This window comes from Erythrolamprus reginae, chromosome 2 (assembly GCF_031021105.1).
Source record: "Erythrolamprus reginae isolate rEryReg1 chromosome 2, rEryReg1.hap1, whole genome shotgun sequence".
Lineage (NCBI taxonomy): Eukaryota > Metazoa > Chordata > Lepidosauria > Squamata > Dipsadidae > Erythrolamprus > Erythrolamprus reginae.
Window position 1 is genome coordinate 95,517,914 of NC_091951.1, and position 20,740 is coordinate 95,538,653.

A 20,740-nucleotide genomic window follows, 5' to 3' on the forward strand; every position below is an offset into this window, starting at 1 on the left:
CAGACTCCATGCCTCCAAACATCAGAAGTAAAATATTTCAGAAGGGAAGAAAAAATACTTTTTTATTGCACAGAACATGCAAATTTTGTTTGCAGAAGAAATCTGCTACATTACATAGCATCAAAACCCACACTTAGAATTTGTACTTGTCTTCAACTATTGAAAGTGTGTGACAGAGGTGTGTTTATCATGGTTTATGACATAATTGAGTCTGCATTGGTTGCCGATCAATTTCCAGTCACAATTCAAAGTGTTGGTTATGACCTATAAAGCCCTTCATGGCATCAGACCAGAATATTTCAGGGACCGCCTTCTGCCGTACGAATCCCAGCGACCGATCAGGTCCCACAGAGTGGGCCTTCTCCGGGTCCCGTCAACTAAACAATGTCAGTTGGCGGGCCCCAGGGGAAGAGCCTTCTCTGTGGCGGCCCCGACTTTCTGGAACCAGCTCCCCCCAGAGATTAGAACTGCCCCTACCCTCCTCACCTTTCGCAAACTCCTTAAAACCCACCTTCGTCGTCAGGCATGGGGGAACTGAGATATCTCCCCCGGGCCTATACAATTTATGTATGGTATGCTTGTGTGTATGTTTAATAATGGTTTTTTTAAATATTTTAAATTGTAAATTATTAGATTTGTTATAAACTGTTTTTATTGTGTTGTGAGCCACCGTGAATCTATGGAAAGGGGCGGCATACAAATCTAATAAATAATAATAATAATAATAATAATAATAATAATAATAATAATAATAATAATAATAATAATTGAAATAATAATGAAATACACTTTGCAATGTATGTACTCTGAGAAATTCCCAGCACACAGACTACTACATTCCAAACCAGCTGAAATTCGCTGGTGAAATTCACAAGCAGACTTAAGTTGTGGGAAAAGCTATTCTTTTAAGTCAGTCTTCACTCCTGGTGACTATCTGGACTAGTACCTGCAGCTGTTTTGGCAAGACTTTTTTTTTTAAGTGGTTTGTCATTGCCTTCTTCCTAGTGCTGGGATAGAATGATTGGTCCAAAATCTTTGAGCTAGTTTTGTGCTATGGCCAGGACTAGAACTCATGATTTTCTGGCTTCCAGCTGGTGCCACGAGCACAGGAATTCAACCTTGAGGGAATAAAAGTATGGATATACTGGAATACATACATCCTGTTATAATTCTTGCTTCCCCATTTGAAAAATATCCCCAAATATCTAATTTCCTAAGTTTGATAAGATCAAATATTGTCCCTTTTGAATTCAAGCTGTGTGATGTGCACTAGGACGTTATACTATTAGACTGCTGTTTTATGATCTGCTGTGGGCCTCTTAATAAACAGATTAATCAAAAGCAGAAAATCCTATTTTGCTTGTTCGGTGCTCAGCCTCTATTTGATGGCACGGGTGCCACAGCTGGCACATGGAGCCATATCTGCAAATGAACTAGATTCCTCCTAGTTGCAATTGTGGCTATGCTAGTTCAATTCCCCAATTATCCTGATGGCATCTTAACATGAATTGGCTGAGGAATTCTGGGAGTTGAAGTCCACAAGTCTTAAAGTTGCCAAGGTTTGGAGACCCCTGGACTAGATCATGTGAGTATTTCCCATTTATCACCTTTGACTGAGAGAGGCAGGACAAAAGGTGAGCTGAGTTCATGTGAATGGAATAATTCTGGTTAAAGTAAAACATTTCACAACTTAAACACACTATGTGAACTATAAATTTATATTAACTATACAGTGGTGCCTCTACTTAAGACCTTTTCTAGATAAGAACTGGGTGATCAAGATTTTTTTGTCTCTTCTTAAGAACCATTTTCTACTTAAGAACCAGAGCCCAGAAAAAATTCCCAGGAAATTTGAGAGTGGCATGAGGGCCCGGCCAGTTTCCTGTCATTCCCCCTTTAATCGTGGCCATCTTGGGCTTTTCTGGGCTGCCAGAGGAGCTTTTTGGTGGTGCTTAAGGAGGCTTTGGCAGTTCAGAGTGAACGAAGCATTTTCCTTTCTCTGGGCACTTGGATAGAGAATAAACCACTTCTCTGTGGTGACTCCCTCGCGCTGTGAGGGAGTCACCACAGGGGAGTCTTCACCCCAGCCAGATCAACTTGGCTTTAGCCAAACTGAGGAGTCACCACAGTGAAGGAAAAGTGTTGGCTACAAAGCAAGCGAGTGAGAGGAGAGGGGAGCCATTCAGCATGGGAAGGAAGAGGAAGCAGGTAGCACCAGCAGCCGCCGCCGCCGCTTTTCAGTCAAAGGAGCAGGAGGTTCCCTCCTCTCGCCCACCTGGGTTTCTCTCTCTGGCACAATGTATGGGAGGCAGCCTCGCGCCGGGTATATGGGAGGTGCGTGCTTCTCCTCCTTTTTTTTAAGCCTTAAAGTTTTGGACTTTTTTGATTCCCCTCACCTCATCTTCTTCTTTTGGCAATGACTGTCCTCCTCCTCTTCTTTCTCCTCCTACTTCCACCCAAATTCCGAGCTTTTATTTCTTTCCTAATGGTTTTGCACGCATTATTTGCTTTTACATTGACTCCTATGGGCAAAATTGCTTCTACTTACAAACTTTTCTACTTAAGAACTTGGTCACAGAATGAATTAAGTTCTTAAGTAGAGGTACCACTGTACTACAATAGTAATGTCTGAACAAGATCAGATATCTGATATTCAGCCTGATGGGTTAGCCCTAATAATATTGTCAAATTGATCACTCAACTGTCAAGCAATACAAAATGGTTTGCATTCAGCTTTATTTTTATTTAAATGTCTCAAATGTGATGTCCCAAAATATAATATATGTCAGGATTTGTAGGCATATACTCAGAGGAACCATTCCATCTCTCTCCCCCTCCCTCCCCCTCTCCCTCGCTCTCTCATATCTGCTGCTGTAAGCCACGAAACTGATAAAGCCATTTTGCAAAATGTATTTCATTATTACTTCCAGTTATATCCTAAACCTTAACCATGATAAACACATCTGTCATACACTTTCAAAAGTGGCAGGAATTGGCCAGTGGCATGTTGATTCTGCCAGATGTTTGGGTGATAAAAAAGGCAAATGTGTATTACATGTGTCAAATATATGTAGATCCCTCGGTAAGTTATGTCCAGGTAGGAAAATCAATTTATTGAGAATATATGTATCCATACACATAGGGTGATGAATATTTTTATTTAGTTACTTAATTTTTATTCTATTTTTATTTCTTTATAAGCAGGTCAAGTACCTAATACAGAGATCTTCAAACTTAGTAACTTTAAGACTTGTGGATTTCAACTCTCAGAATAGCTGGCTGGAGAATTCTGGGAGTTGAAGTCCACAAGTCTTAAATTTGCCAAGTTTGGGGACCCCTGACCTAATACTCCTTCCTCATAACAGCAACCCTGTGAAGTGTATTGTGTTGAGAGTGACTGGTCCAACAACCAGCTTACTTTCATTCCTAAGGTGGAACTAGAAATCATAGTCTCTCTATTTATCAGCAAGCTTTTTTTTTTCTTAAGCAAGCATTTCGAACACTAAACTGGCTAGGTATGAAAATATTCCAAACCTTTAGGCATCGATTTGGAACAAACAAAGCAAAAAATCCTTCAGAATGCTTAAAGCCCAATAAATTAAAGGGCAATAAATCTTTAGACTACATCAACGATACAGTTTCACACTGTTCAATTAGATTTCCTCAATATATTCCTGCTGTTTGGGTCATATAATTTCTGCTAGTTATTAGGCTTGACTGAAATAAATTCAGAATGAAAAGGAAAACAGTACCTCCATGCTGAATTCTACCCTCTCTTCAGTAATATGGAAGATTATTTATCCAAGAAGAAGTTGAGAATTGTAACCTATGCACTTCTCCATCATTTTTCAAAGCAATTAATGACAGGACAAAGTATGACACAGTAGTGGGTTCTAAAACCCTTTGCTACCAGTTCGTGTGCACACTCACGTCCTGGGCAGGTGGGTGGAGCATCCCACTCCTGGCCCTACCAGTTCCCACTCCTGGCCCTAACCAGGAGCAACCCACCACTGGTGTGATATCATAAACCTACTGAAGTTAGTTGGGGGAAAGATCAAAGGCAACATGAGAAAATATTATTTTACTGAAATAGTAGTAGATCCTTGGAACAAACTTCTAGCAGACGTGGTTGGTAAATCCACAGTAACTGAATTTAAACATGCCTGGGATAAACATATATCCATCCTAAGATAAAATACAGGAAATAGTATAAGGGCAGACTAGATGGACCATGAGGTCTTTTTCTGCCGTCAGTCTTCTATGTTTCTAGTACAAGAATTCCCAATTTTCATTACGAGTCCTGAGATACCTGAAATATCTATTTCAACATTTTTATTAATTAAAATAATGTATTAGTTCATCAACTAAATACTTATTTCGTTTTATAACTTTCTTGTGGCTTTTTTAAAATGAAGTATTGAGCTGACTTCAAATAATTAAAAATTTATACCAAAGTGACAAGCAATGGCTTTTGCAATCCATTATGTTGTTTCTGTTTACATGAGTAATTGCAAGCACAATGAAACTGTTTTCCTTCATGAGAAGCAGTTTACATTGCAGTAAACAGTTGTCTATTATACATCATATGTAACATATTTTGCACAAAACACAAAATGTTAATTTTATGTGGATGTTAGCAACAGTTTTTAATTGGAAAAAATGTATTTTGAAACATATCCCCTTTGAATCTTACATGAAGTGATAACTACATAAAATACATAACGAGCCATCTTCATTCAGTAAAATTGTTCCCAGATAAAACATTAATGCCAAGAGGCTGGAAATAGTTTATTTTTTAGACATGCAAAGCAGTTTCATTATTATATTCTCCCAGGAATAGTATGTTACATAATTTTTTTAAAAAAAAAATCGTAACAGCTAAAAATATATTCACTTCAGTGTAGTTAATCATAAACTCTGCAATCAAAAAATATTTGCTAAATCAGATTTAGCAGCTGAGTTAACCTACAGCACAGAAACTTTAGAAAATTTGGATCAGATATTATAATATTAAGAGATCTTACAACCATATCAGAGGTGGTTTTTTTCCGATTTGGACATGTGCTATGGAACTGTTGTGAGCCGCCCCGAGTCTGCGAAGAGGGGCGGCATACAAATCTAAATAAATAAAAATAAATAAATAAACTGGTAGTAACTTGTCAGCCTGGGTTACTAGAATAGCAGCAACCCAGGCCTGCCATGTCCCATGTTCTTTGCTTCTGCACATGCGCATAAGCTAGTTTTTTAGCACTGCGCATGCAGGCATGCGCACCCACATGGTGCATAAAGGAGCGAACTGACAACAAAGAAAACCAGAATCCACCCCTGAATAATATACCATCCAGGCAGTGGGCTGCTACTTGGACGGAGGGGGGAACACAGTGGGGTAGCAAAAATGGAGCTCCACCCCAGAGCACCCAATTTGCATGAAAGATGTTGAAAGAAAATGCAGGGCGTCCTGCATAAGCCACGCCTACAGTGTGGTAGTAAAAAATTTGGTAGCCCTTCACTGCCTTTGACTGTGAAGTCATACCAACTAAGGAGTTCATAAACAGAAAAGAGTTAATCAATGGTAGACCTAGAATTGATTTAATCAAGAATTTGTCATATATTCTATCAATCATCATTTAACTATTATCATACCATTGTTTGTAAAAACTCGAGACCTTAGTTCAATTTTTATTTACTTCCAGCCATCATCTAAATCAGTGGCACAAAGCATTCTCCTGGCAGAAATTTTCTGCAAAACATGAACTCTTCCCAAGTCCCGCGCATACGCACCACACAAATGCAACCTGAAGAATGTTGGGAAACCAAAAAGGAGGGAAGGAAAATACAAGACTGCTGAATATAATCTTTATTGCTGAAAATGAAGGGAATTGTGGGATTTGGGGTCCAGTTTTGCCCATGAAATGAAAAGCATATATACAAAACCATTTCATATACAGTGGTATCTCTACCTAAGCATGCCTCTACTTAAGAACTTTTCTAGATAAGGACCAGGTATTCAAGATTTTTTTGCCTCTTTTTAAGAACCATTTTCTACTTAAGAACCCGAGCCCAGAAAAATTTCCCAAGAAGGAAGGGAGAGAAAGAGTGAGAGGGAGGGAAGGAGGGGGAGAGAGAAAGAAAAAGAAATAGAGAGGGGGGAGAAAGAGAAAAAAGAGAGAGGAAGGTAGGGAAAGAGAGAGAAAGAGAGAGAGAGAGAGAAGGAAGAGAGAAAGAAAAAGAAAAAAGAGAGGAAGGAAATGAGAGAGAATGAGAAAGAAAGAGGGAACGAGAGAAAAAGAGAAATAGAAAAGGAGGGAGGGGGAGAGAGAGAGAAAGAGAGTGAGAGGGAGGGAAGGAGGAGAGAGAAAGAAAGAGAGAGAAAGAGAGAGAGAGAAAGAGAGGAAGGAAGAGAGAAAAGGAAAGAGGTACGGAGAGAGAGAAAGAAGGAGGAAGGAAGAGGAAGGAAGGAAGAGAAAGAAAGAGGAAGGGGGAGAGAGAAAGAGAAAAAAATAGAGAGGAAGGGAAGGAGGGAGGAAGAGAGATAGGGAAAAAGAAAGAGATTTTTTGTTTGCTCCATATAGACCAAATTTTTAATCAAGAACCATCAATGGTGTCTCTCTTTACCAATGTTAAAATCTGGTCACTTTAGCTGGTGTTTTATTAAATAATATATTACTACACCATTTGGTTCAAAATACTTTTTTTCTTGTTTTCTACCTGTAAAATCTAGGTGTGTCTTATACTCCGATGTGTCTTATACTCCGAAAAATATGGTATATATTTAACGAATGAATAGAAATTACTAACTTTCTCATGGATGGACATTCATTCTCCTTGAAAGTAATAGTCACATGGTTTTTAAACCAAGTGCTTTTATTTATTGCTATTACAATTTTATTTTTAATTTTCTTTCTTCAATCAATATCTGAGCTATCGTCGTTCAAATCAAGATGTATAGACATAAAGCATTGCTTTTCTAACAATTTCTCAAAAAAGGGGGCTGTTGGTTTCTGCCACCACTGAGTCAGCCACCTTGATGACAAGAGAGCCATTTTACATCTGCTGGTCACTGGAGCTTTTAAGACTTCCTCTGTAGAAAGGGGCAGTGTACCACTATCATCCTTTTCCTCAGTATAACAGCAAAGCACACAAGCTATTAGGGGGGAAACCATTTTGTTCTCACTTTTTCCTCTGGAACAGCTCCTGCTCCTTGCTCACACTAAATCCTGATTTTGCAAATTGCTTGGTTACATTCAGTGGTGTGTATTTCTCATACCCCTTTAATTTGAATATGTACATGCATGTGTTCATGTTATGTTCAGATTTGAAAGTTGTATATCAAAAATACAAAAAGCTGCAATCATAAATTTATATTAAAGAATATTCTCATGCAAACTATATGTCCAAATTCATATATACAAAAAGTATAAGAAGCTTTGAAGTATGCTTTTCAGATGCTAGCTGCTGTCAGTTCAGACCAATTTATTATTTTTTTCTTAACAAATATACATAACATTACTACTTGTATGATATTGATTCAAAATAGGTTTGCCAAAAACTTAATAGTAATTAAAGAGATGGACCCACTTACAGGGTGGAAACGATTATTAAATTCAAGAGACACTAGCTCCTCCAGAAATATGCATAAACTATACTTATTCTTGATTAATATTATTCCTAGTAGTGTAATTAGCAATTAGTCTGTAACAGACTTTTCACAGTCCACCTTGAAGATGAGCTAGAATGTTTACTGTTAACTAATTTGGATTATTTTATGATTATTTTTTCCAGTTACTCTTCAAGATACTAAATTACTCCTAATATACTACATAAAAATCATTTTAAAAGTTGATTGCTTTCCTCCAGCTTGCCAAATCACATTAAAATATAATGTAATACTTTTTCTCCACAATGATGTTGCTCAGACTTCATTGTATTACATCACCCGTCTAATTCTACACAGCATACAGGAGTATAACAAAACTGCTTTACTATAAAAATATATCCTTTGGCATAATTCTATCGCTAAATGCATTATCTTTATTTTTCAAAATGTGCATTATGTACAAATTGAGAAGCTTTGAATAAACCATGCTACTCAAAAATGTAGGTTTAATAGTTTGCCAAAAGCAAACTGAACAATCATTATGAGAAGAGATTCTTTATAGATTTCTCTGGACTGGGTAAAAGATGTAGTTGAAATACTGTACAACCCAAAAGACAGGCTTGAAAAATTTGGGATGCTTTGGGAATGCTCTAATCAAGTTTATCTGTGTGGTTCAAAATAACAACTTAGACTTATATACCGCTTTACAGTGCTTTACTGTCCTCTCTAAGCAGTTTACAGAATCAGCCTTTCGCCCCCAACAATCTGGGTCCTCATTTTACCCACCTCAGAAGGATGGAAGGTTGAGTCAACCTTGAACCTAGTGAGATTCAATCTATCACAGGAAGGATAGGAAGGAAGGCAGGAAGGAAGGCAGGAAGGCAGGAAGGAAGGAAGGAAGGAAGGAAGGAAGGAAGGAAGGAAGGAAGGAAGGAAGGAAGGAAGGAAGGAAGAAATACGATGCTCTGTAAAAGTCATCCATAGAGAATAAAACAAACTTTGCTTTGCCTAGGTTTAAAATCCAAAATGGAGAAGATATTCCAGCTTCTTCCAAGGCATTCCTACTTTCAAATCTTCCTCAACATCTTTCTGATTTTGTTCAAGTGATTAAAACAGAGGTGTCAAACTCACTTCTCGTCACATTGTCATCATGAGGTTGACAAGGTTGACTCAGCCTTCCATCCTTCCGAGGTGGGTAAAATGAGGACCCAGATTGTGGGGGCAATAGCCTAGCTCTGTTTAAAAAGTGCTATTGCTAACATGTTGTAAGCCGCCCTGAGTCTAAGGAGAAGGGCGGCATAAAAATCGAATAAATAAATAAAATAAATAAATGAGACTTGTTGCAACTTTTCCCCTTCACTAAAATAGCAATGGCCTATTTGCTCAATGGTGGAAAAACGAAGACATACCTCAAGATGATTTAATAATAGAAAAAATTAAATATTGTGCAGAAATGACCAAATTAACTCTGGAAATTAGAAATAATAATGATTCTCTATTCAATAACTGCTGGGATCCCTTCTATCGCTGGTTAGAAAAAAAAAACAATTTGCTCAACAAATGTTAAGAATCCTATATATTTAAATAGATATATATCTGGTGTCAAATCTTCCCTTTTTTTTCTAAATGGATGTATGAGACATCGATGTATATTAAAATTAGACTGGCTTTCTTAAAATCTCTTTATATTGATATATTCAACACTTTCTCTTACTCATTTATAATTCAAAATATTAGATATAATGTAATGAGCTACTGAGAATATTTCTGGTTCATAATTCCAATACAGATCTACCGTACACCCGCCCGCCTTTTCCTTTCTTTTTTCTTTTTCTCTTTCTTTTCTTTCTGTCTTTCTTTTTCTTTTTTTGTTTGTCTGTTTGTCTGTCCGTCTGTTTGTTTTGTTTTGTCCTTGTTTACTGTTAAATGCATATTGTCTAGGCCATAATTTGACACACAATTTTTGTTTCTTAATTACCCATTTCCTCTTTTTCTTCTGTATCTCGACATGTTTATATTTTTATTTGTACTTAAATGTATTCACTGTATTCATCCTTGTAAATAAAAACTTTATTAAAAAAAAAAAATAGCAATGGGCGTGGCCCAGGGGCGGGTTCCTACCAGTGCGGTCCAATGCAGGCGGTCTAGTAGAAGCCGTGATGGCTCCAGTGCTGTCTTTCCTGGTCTGTGCACACCGCCATCTTTTTTGTGAGTAATTTTTGGTTTGAAATATCCTTCTGTGCATGTGCTGAAGTAGAATCAGCTTTTTATTCCTGGTTTGGATGGCTTCTCAGCTGTCTTTTGGCTTGAAATTTCTTTCTACGCATGAGCGTAAGTTGAATCACATGGCGGGATGCATGTGTGCAAGCGCGTAGCGAGCGCTTGCATGCAAAACATCACAATGCGCACTGGTAGCAAAAGGTAAGTGGAAACCACCCCTGGCATGGCCAGCGCATGATGTATCCAGCCCGTGGGCCATGAGTTTGACACCCGTGGATTACAGGAACAGCTGTTCCTCCTTCTCAGCTGCTCTTCTGCAATTGCAAGCATTCTCAGAACTTCATCTCTCATACTGGTTCTTTTTTTTATTTTATATTTTATTTCATTTCATTTCATTTCATCATTTATTTTATTTATTTATTTTTATTTTTATTTTTATTTTTATTTTTATTTTTATTATTTTTATTTTATTTTTTATTATTTTTTATTTTATTTACTTAGATTTGTACGCCGCCCTTTTCCGCAGACTCAGGGTGGCTTACAACAGGAGCAGTACAAAACATATAAGAAATATATTAGTTAAAAAGTCTAAAATCTATCTAAGATGTACTCTAAACCAGAATCTTTGTTTGCGAATATTGAGGAGTCATTTTGCGGACAGCATTTCAGGAATTTCAAAGAGTGATATCTCCCAATCCCCAGGTAACTTAAAAAAATTAAATTTTTTGGCCTCATTTAACTTCAGTGGGATACTGAGGGCTACAAGAGAATGTTAACAGTCTAGTAGACTGGGCCTCCCAGTTACTCATCTAGAACCTTTTCTTGAAGTACTGCTCTCTATCATGACTGATCAATGAAGGGGGAAATTGAGAAGAGATAAAGCGGGTCTTTCTTCATGCACATCCTTTCTGCTGCTCCTGCTGCAACAGTTGTGCAAAAGATAAGCAACGGGGAGGGGGGGGAGTTAACCTTCATTAATGGAGAGGGACTTGGAATGGAAGCACTATTCCAAGCCCTTAGAAAGCCAGGGGAGAAATTTATTTATGTATGTATGTATGTATGTATGTATGTAAGTATGTATAGGCCCAGCCATTATCTCTAACCATGATATAGCTATAGTAGCATAGAAATGGGACAGTTCTGATTGTATCATTTGTTTTATATTATTCATAAAATCTTAAAAGCCAATAAAAAGATGAATTTGTTCTTTTACCATGTAGGTTCAATAATGTTCAATTGCCAGCAATTAATTAATTAATTTACTAATTTATTAATTAATCTATCTATCTATCTATCTATCTATCTATCTATCTATCTATCTATCTATCTATCTATCTATTGGATTTGTATGCCGCCCCTCTCCGCAGACTTGGGGCGGCTAACAACAGCAACAAAATAGCACATAACAATAATCCAATACTAAAAACAGTTAAAAACCCATTATTATAAAAACCAATCATACATACAGACATACCATGCATAAAATTGTAGAGGCCTAGGGGGAAAGTGTATCTCAATTCCCCCATGCCTGGCGGCAGAGGTGGGTTTTAAGCAGCTTACGAAAGGCAAGGAGAGTGGGGGCAATTCTAATCTCTGGGGGGAGTAGGTTCCAGAGGGCCGGGGCCGCCATAGAGAAGGCTCTTCCCCGGGCCCCGCCAAGCGACATTGTTCGGTTGACGGGACCCGGAGAACACTCTCTCTGTGGGACCTAACTGGTCGCTGGGATTCGTGCAGCATATATATAAATATAAACCTTCTTCTCAGTTTTTAGATAATCTCAATTAATTTCCAATTAAATGGAGTTTAGAACGCATTTTTAAGGTTCGTCCATTGTTAGCAAATGCTAACAAGGCAGATCTGGGCTTTTTCAGTTCTGTTAAACATTAATGTGACATTTTCCACATACCAGTCTGCCAATTTCAGACGCTGGCTCACATTTCTAAGCAGTATCATCACAGATTCCAAATGTGCTTAAAATAATGTCGAATATAAATTCACAGTGATATATTGCCATTGGGTTACCATTTAATCAGAAAATAATTTAAACTCTTAAGAACATATATGAATTATCTAGATGCCTGGATGATTAGATATCTGGGATATCTTCCAGTCCTAATTATATGTATCTAGTTTTACATGTAAACATGTAAAAAAAATTTAAGAAAAAACAGAGAATATATTAGTTAATTACTAATTGTTTGATTTCAAGGCTGACTACAAAATAAAATAACTGTTAAGGATAGGCTTTACCAACTGCTGTGCTAACATAATGTGACAACCCATGCTATTCCAATAATATTCATCAGATAAAACTCTTAAAAGTTTATTGAATATAATCATGCAAATGTTTGTGACTGAAAACTAAACAATGACTACTAATTAATAGTAAACAAATTACTAATTATTATTATTATTATTTATTAGATTTGTATGCTGCCCCTCTCCGCAGACTCGGGGTGGCTCACAACAGTGATAAAACAATATACAATGACAAATCTAATATTAAAAGTCTAAAATAACAAATCTAACATTAAAAGTCTAAAAGCCCCATTATTTAAAAATCATACACACAAACATACCATACATAAAACTATATAGGCAAGGGGAGATAACTCAGTTCCCCCATGCCTGACGGCAGAGGTTTTAAGGAGTTTACGAAAGGCAAGGAGGGTGGGGGCAATCCTAATCTCTAGGGGGAGCTGGTTCCATAGGGTTGGGGCCGCCACAGAGAAGACTCTTCCCCTGGGTCCCGCCAGATGACATTGTTTAGTCGACAGGACCCGGAGAAGGCCAACTCTGTGGGACCTAACCGGCCGCTGGGATTTGGGCAGCAGAAGGCGGTCTCACAGATATTCTGGTCCGGAGCCATGAAGGGCTTTATAGGTTATAACCAACACTTTGAATTGTGACCAGAAACTGATCAGCAACCAATACAGACTGCGGAGTGTTGGTGTAACATGGGCATACCTAGGGAAGCCCACGATTGCTCTCGCACCTGCATTCTGCACAATCTGGAGCTTCCGAACACTCTTCAAAGGTAGCCCCATGTAGAGAGCGTTACATTAGTCGAACCTCGAGGTGATGAGGGCATGAGTGACTGTGAGCAGTGACTCCAGGTCCAAGTAAGGCCGCAACTGGTGCACCAGGCGAACCTGGGCAAATGCCCCCCTCGCCACAGCTGAAAGATGGTTCTCTAATGTCAGCTGTCAATGTAATCAAGGAGAAAGCAACTTAGAACTCCAAAGTCCCTTCCAATGCTGTTATTATTAATAATTTGTGCCCAACATCACTATTTAGTGTGACTCATTCCCTCTTTAATGTAGGGGGAACGGAGGAGCCCCTGTAGGGTAGAACTGAGGAGTTTGCACAGTTTCTATCGACAGACCTGGACTCTGATTGGGCAATTTCAAATGAGATGACCGGGCAGGTCTTAGTCCTATTATATGAATGAATTTGAGCCTGTGACTCCTGAAGAAATAGACAAGGCAGTGGGAGCAATGAGTTCCTCCATGCTCCTCCTGGCTGGTTTCGGCCAGCAGGGAGGTGACACAAGGCTGGCTTCAGGTTAGTGAGTCCTTCCCACAACCATTAAAGGAGGCGGGGGTGAGACCTCTCCTCAAGAAGCCTTCCCTGGATCCAGCAGAATTAAAGAACTTTCATCCAGTCTCCAACCTTCCCTTTGTAGGAAAGATTGTTGAGAAAGTGGTAGCACTTCAACTCCTACAGTCATTGGATGAAAACAATTAACTAGACGCATGTCAATCTGGCTTCAGACCTCGTTACAGAATGGAAACTGCTTTGTTCACACTGAAAGATGATCTCTAGCAAGCCTGAGATAGGGGTCATTCCTCTATCTTGGTGCTAATTGACTTCTCAGCAGCTTTCAATACCATTGATCGTGGTATCCTGCTGGGACGACTAAGGGAGCTGGGGTTGAGAGGCACCTCCTATATCTCTGGTTCTTCACAGTGTTGTGTTGGTAAGAGGACAGAGGTCAATCCCTAGACCCAGTGATGGGCTCCTGCGGGAATGGCCAGGAATGCAGTTCTGGTAGCAAAATTTGGAGCTCCACCCCAGAGCACCCAATCTGCACTGAAAGATGTTGAAACAAAATGCATAAGCCATGCCCACAGTTTGGTAGTAAAAATTTTGGTCGCCCATCACTGCCTAGACCCCTTGTTGGCCGGGTGCCTCAGGGCTTGGTTCTCTCTCTCCTCCTATCTACATGAAACCACTGGGTGAGGTCATCCAACATTTTGGGGTGAGGCATAGCAATATGCTGATGATACCTAGTTGTATATCTCCACCCCACGTCAGTTCAGTGAAGCAGTAGATGTGATGTGCCAGTGCCTGGAAGCTGTGACGGTCTGGATGGGTGTCAATAAGCTTTTTCTTAACCCAGACAAAGCCGAGTGGCTGTGGGTACAGCCTCCTAAAGACTGTATCGACTGTCCATCCTTGTCGCTGGGGGAGAGAAATTGTCCCCCTCAGGATGGGTCTGCAATTTGGGTGTCCCCCTTGACCCACAGCTAAGATTAGACCAACATCTAACAGCTGTGGCTAGGAGGACCTTAGCACTGGTTCATCTGGTGCACTAGTTGCAACCCTACTTGGATCCGGAGACTCTCTTCATACCCTTATCACCTCACAGTTGCAACACACTCTAGATGGGGCTACTTCTGAAGAGATATCGGTCCAGAATGCAGCCACGTGAGTGGTTTTGGGTGCACCTAGGTACACTCACATTACACCAATCATCTGCAAGCTGCACTGGCTCCTTGTTAGTCTCTGGGCTTAATTCAAGGTGTTGGCTATTATCTTTAAAGCCCTACATGGCTCAGGGCCAGGTTATCTCCAAGACTGCCTTCTACCTCATAGACTGGTAAGATTCCCACAGAGCTGGTCTTCTCCAGGTCCCGTCAGCTAAACAGTGTCAGCTGGTGGGCCCACAGGGAAGGGCCTTCTCTGTGGCTTCCCCACTCTCTGGAACCAACTACCCACCTGAGATCCAGACTGCCCCTCACTCTATTCACCTTCCAGAAAGCATTGAAGACCTGGCTTTTCTGGCAATTCAGTTTTTAGTTTTTAGCATAATAATAGTTTTCTGTTGGATATGAACTCTAATGTTTTCTTCTGAAAAGCAGATATTTTAACCAACCTTCGTTTGGTACAGAAATGCACAAATGTGCAAAATTATTAGCAAAGTAACATTTAATTCAATGTATTTGCTACTCAGTCACATGATTAATGGGAAATCCTTAAATTTAGTCTTAACAACAGGTAGTCCTTGATTTGGTCAATTAATGACCATATGAAGTTAAAATGGACTCCCAACCAAAAGGTAATTAAAACCTGAATTCTGACAGCCTGTCCCCTACGGTCACATGGTCCCATTTTGAGCAGCTGACATTTAGAGCTCTTTGCAAGATCCCTGGTCACAGTTATTATACTTCCAGTTTTTGGGAAAAATCACCCATTGCAAACAATGACTTTCCTTAACAACTATGGCGTTAATGGCCATGGCATTCACTTAACAACTGTGGCATTTGCATAATGACCACTGCAAAAAATATATATAAAATTGGGCACAATCTTGTGATGACATGCTTAATAACTTATGACCAACCTTTTCTGGGATCAATTCTGGTTGTAAATCAAGGACTACCTGGTATGTGCAAACTATTGGCTTAGCCTTAGCCATTTAAACACATTACATTAAGATGCTTATTATCAGTTTGAAAATTTAATAATCCAAATGTAATTTTTTTAAAAGATAAAGAGTATTATCTATTGGCTCCATTTTTCCACTGGTCAAAGGCTGTTACCTCATTAGTATCTCAATGAAAAGAAAGAAAAATATCTTGTATTCAGCAACCACCAGCATTCCAGTAATTCAAGAAAGAGGAAGAGTTAAATGAATAGATACAACATTCACAATTCTTCACATCTCTGATTCATTTTTGTGCTGCTACATACTGACTGAAATTGGATTCCAACTCTATAGGCACAAAGATACAAGCAGGGTTCAATTTGGGTTTGTTGAATGCTATTTTATTGAGAGAAGTCATTAAAACACATCAGAATTAATGGCGCTATCATTAAACTACCAGAAACAGAGAGGATTTTAAAACATCTAGAGCAGAGTAATATAGATCTAAGCGGTGCAATAATAATGTAATGAAGTATGTCAGAGTAAATTTTACTCGTATTTCATTTTTTATTTATTGAATTCAATTTGTACTCTGCCTGACTCTAACAATTCTGAGCAGTTCACAAGAAAAGATGAAAATGAGAAAATAATAAAAACTATCCAACAATAACAGAACAAACCCCAAGAAACAAAGATGCCCAAGCTGGGAAATAACAAAACTCATATTCCTCAGGAGCTATACGTTAAGAATTGTAATCCTGTACAAGAAGAAGGAATAACAATAGATTGGTGGCACTATGCACAGATTCGATCCAGATATCAGAAAGACAAAACACTTTACATTTTTAATAAGAATAAAAATTTACTAAGTAACCTAATTACTCTCAACCAAACAAAAACAATAGGGAAAATATATAAATTTCTGATTGCGCACAAAAATGTAGAGTTGACCTTAAAAGACAATATGATAAGATGGTGCAAAAACATCGGTAAAGAAATAGACATAGACACATGGGAGAAAGTTTGGATTAATAATTGGAAAATGACAAAATCAGTGTCATTAAAAGAAAATCAAATTAAAATGTTTTATAGATGGCATCTCCCACTAAATAGGATAGCAAAAATGTTTCCTAAAACCTCTCCGTTGTGTTGGAAATGCAAAAAAGAAATAGGAACTTATTACCATCAATGGTGGACTTGTGGTAAAGCTAAAATATACTGGAAGATGATAGAGAAAATAATAAAAGAAATTGTAAAGCAAGATATAGAAATTACCCCGGAATTTTATCTATTAGGAATTACCAATCAGATTTATAAGAAAGAAATTTTATATTTAATTATACATATTTTAACTGCGGCTAGAATTATCTATGCGCAGAATTGGAAGGGGGAGGAAGTCCCCAAAGGAGAAGAAGTTATTGCAAAAATATTAGATTGCGCTGAAATGGATATGATGACAAGACATTTGAATGATCAAGAAGATACAAAGTTTTATGAAACATGGAACAAAGTTTATAAATGGATAGATAAGAAAAAACAAGATATATAATCTATTTTTTTAGTAAACATGAGGTACTTATTTTTGCTTGGGTTATATTAGTATTAGTTAAACCTATTTTGTTTAAGAATTATATTAGAATTAGTTTATATATAAGTAATATGGTAAGAATTTTGGTTTTATATATGTATTAGTGAAAATGTGAAAAACTTTAATTCAAAATTTAGCAAAATTTTTAATACTTAACATATATCTAACTATGTATTCTTTTTCTGTATTTGAATTTATACTTTCAAGATAAGCGGGGGAAATGTATCCCCATTTCGTGTTTAATGTTTGTATGTCTGTTTGTCTATTTTATGAAAATCAATAAAAAAAATTTAAAAAAAAAGAATTGTAATCCTGGGTGATATTTCATTGTAGGTAAAAGTTAAAAGTTGAAATGTATTACCGTGTAGAATGTAAAGTATGCTCATGCTGAGTCATTGGGTGTGAACTGCAATGTGATTGGACCAGAGCATTATAATATGCAGATCAATGTCACCATTTCTTTGTTGGACTTGTTGGGTTGGTGGTTGTTGGTCATTTGCTGTTGATGGTAGTTAGCTGGCTGGAGCAGTTGGAGCGTGAGTTAGATATTGAGTAGAACTGAGATAGTGATACGAAGAAACATGGATAGGTTTAGTATCTACTAGAAACCTGGATTGGTTTTGTATCTACTTGTAACCTGGATTGGTTGAATATGTACTCATAAGTAAGCTGAATATAGCTGATATAAAGTTTCTGTGTACATAGGAGACTGAAGATATTTTTCACTGAAGAGTAAACTACTGTTTTATACAAACATGTCTTCATTCATTTATCTGGTTCATTAAATTGCCACAATATATTCTGATATCTTATTTAGTCTTTCTGCGTTACTCTGTTTATATATATATCCTCCCCATCAAAACACAGATATTTTCCAGTCTCTGGAACAGAACCTTGACAACCTCAATTGGCCGACCCGGGGGTCAAAAGATATAATTGTGTATCATCATTGTATTGATGAAACCAAACCACAACCTGGTGGAAGGCTCAGGCAGTGGTTTCATGTAGAAATGAAGGGGAAAGAATGGAAGCCTGCACAGCATGTTACAGAGGATCAGTTTTTACACCCCACCCCACACAAGTTGGATTCAGCCCCAGAGAAAGGAAGAGAACCCCTATAAAATAGTTTCCCCAACCACCAACTCAGGGAGCTGGCTCAGAAAATAAAATGTATGAGAATTAAAAAAGAAAACACATTAAAAGATTAAAGAGCACAAGGATGGATGGACTACTTCCATCTCTGTTCTGCCACATGATGACCATAGCAGTCTCAGTAGTAGAAACCACCTGAAACCTGATTGAAACAGGTCCAGACAATCCTTCCTTCAGAGTTCTTATCAACTGCAGGTAATAGCCATCCCCAGAAAAGGAAACTGGAGGTGGCTTGATATTTGTCAAAAACTATTGAGACCAATGCCAGCCTTTTGAGGAGGGGGATAAACCACTGCCTATTTCAAGGCAGGAGGTACTATTCCCTCTGACAAGCAGGCCAATATCATGGGAAAACCCCTGGGTCACTTCTTCGCCCTCCTTTATAGCCCACGACGAACCTGGATTCAGTCACCAGATGGCTCAATTAATAGTACAAAGAACACTTGCCACTTGCTTAGGATTCACTGCCTCAAATATGGTAATGTCTCCTTTTGTTCAGCTGAAGTACTAATGAAAGTATGAAAATGAAATGAAAGCCATGTGATGTTCTGTATAGATAAGAAAATAAGAATGGTTCATATTCTTTTAGTTCAGCATCATGTTCAAAATATGCTATCGTATGCAAAACGGAAGCCAAAGGAATAACTAGGGTTTCTTTAAATTAGATAAAAAATCAAAACAAAGGAATTATTAATATAGCAGTCAATTAAGAATGAAGTTCGCTATCAATTATTAATACAGCATCAAGATACATTACAAGCAAACAAAAACTCAGGCAAAATGTTAACTGAGTTGTTGACAGATGCCTAAGATCCTTTCAGGTAACCCCTAGGGCACCATTGCAGGTATGAAATGAAAAGAAAACAAAAACCTCTAAAAAAAACCTGGCCTCAGAACTGATAATATACTGAAATAGCAGGCAAGGGGATAAAAAAAAAGGAACATAAAATTTCCCTTTTTACTGCTGACTATACTGTTGGGCTCACTACATTATTTTCTCTTAAATGCAGAGCTGTCTTCCCCAAACTTTATGGCCGCTAAATGTCTAGAGCTCAGCTTCCTGGATTTTCCTGCAATGCCACTGCTGAGTGGAAAGTTCTGGAAAGGGTGACACAAAACCATGAAAGACAGAGCAGAGTGACAAAAAGGAAAGAAGCATCAGGCCCTCATGAGAATCTAGTCTACGCTAACTAACCTCTTTTCCCCTTTGTAAGCTGTTTAACTAGCTCAGAAGCAAATGTGTTATCCTGCTCCATTGCTCAGCAGCCACAGGGATAAATGGGAAGATATCTGCTCTTCCGCATGCATGAAACCACAATAAAAGCATTTTGCGGCAAGAGTAGGATGTGATATGTACCTATCTTTATATCCTTCAGTCTGCTGTGCAGTTTTCATAGGTACAAAAGTCCTGCATGAAAACGTTAGCAATTCAGGGCTATTCAATAGAACTCATAACTGTTTCAACCATGTCTCCATTCTTTTTATTTGTTTGTCTGTCTGTCTGTCTGTCTGTCTGTCTGTCTGTCTGTCTGTCTGTCTACCTATTTACTTACTTACTTATTTATTTATTGGATTTGAATGCCGCCCCTCTCCGTAGACTCGGGGCATGCATAACTTGTAATGGCCTAGGGAAAGGAATATCTTAACTCCCCCATGCCTGGCGACAAAGGTGGGTCTTGAGTAATTGGCAATCAGAAATGGTTGATGGATCTCATTCCAAAACATGTTTTTCACCTCAACAGTATTCTGGCAGAAAGAGAAGCAAAACTTTTTTTTTCCAAAACAGTACCACTGGGAATTTTCATCAGACACAACATTACATCTAAGAGGGTCCATCTTGGCTGATCTAGCTAGGAAAGATCACCCAGAAAAATAAGGTTCAGGACTATTGATCCCTGAATAATTTGTTATGGTTAGCTCTATACTGCATTGCCCCAAGTATGCATGTTTCTTTACAATACTTCCCAAAGGCAACATAGAAAATAGAATGCTAGACTAGCTGTATCTTTTGTGGATCCGCTTGTACTGTTCTAACGTTATGCTACAATTTAAAACAGGACTGGAAGAAAAGGAAATATGGCCCAATGGAAAAGCAGAAAAGAAAAAAACCTTCCACTTTCCCATAGAAATTAAATTGCAGAAAACAAGCCAGGAGTAATATATCATTGTTGATTTATGATTGCATCTTATGATTTATGATCTATGACTTATCACTATGTAGTTTGTGTGTACATCAAGAGCTTATGCACCAGAGACAAACTCCTTGTGTGTCTAATCACACTTGACCAATGAAGAATATTCCTAGAGGTATATATGCCTATATTCCTATTCCTATATTATTACAGCAAGAAAGGCATGAAAAGCTGAATGCTGAGAATCAGAGTACAGTGATACCTCGTCTTACGAACTTAATTGGTTCCGGGACGAGGTTCGTAAGGTGAAAAGTTTGTAAGACGAAACAATGTTTCCCATAGGAATCAATGGAAAAGCAATTAATACGTGCAAGCCCAAAACTCACCCCTTTTGCCAGCCG

At 38.2% G+C, this 20,740-nt stretch overlaps 1 protein-coding gene across 1 annotated transcript in view; it reads right to left on the minus strand.

Annotated features, from left to right (window-relative positions):
• Nucleotides 1-20,740, minus strand: part of BSN (bassoon presynaptic cytomatrix protein) — a 266,010-nt gene that overhangs the window by 216,911 nt on the left and 28,359 nt on the right. The window lies entirely within an intron of this gene.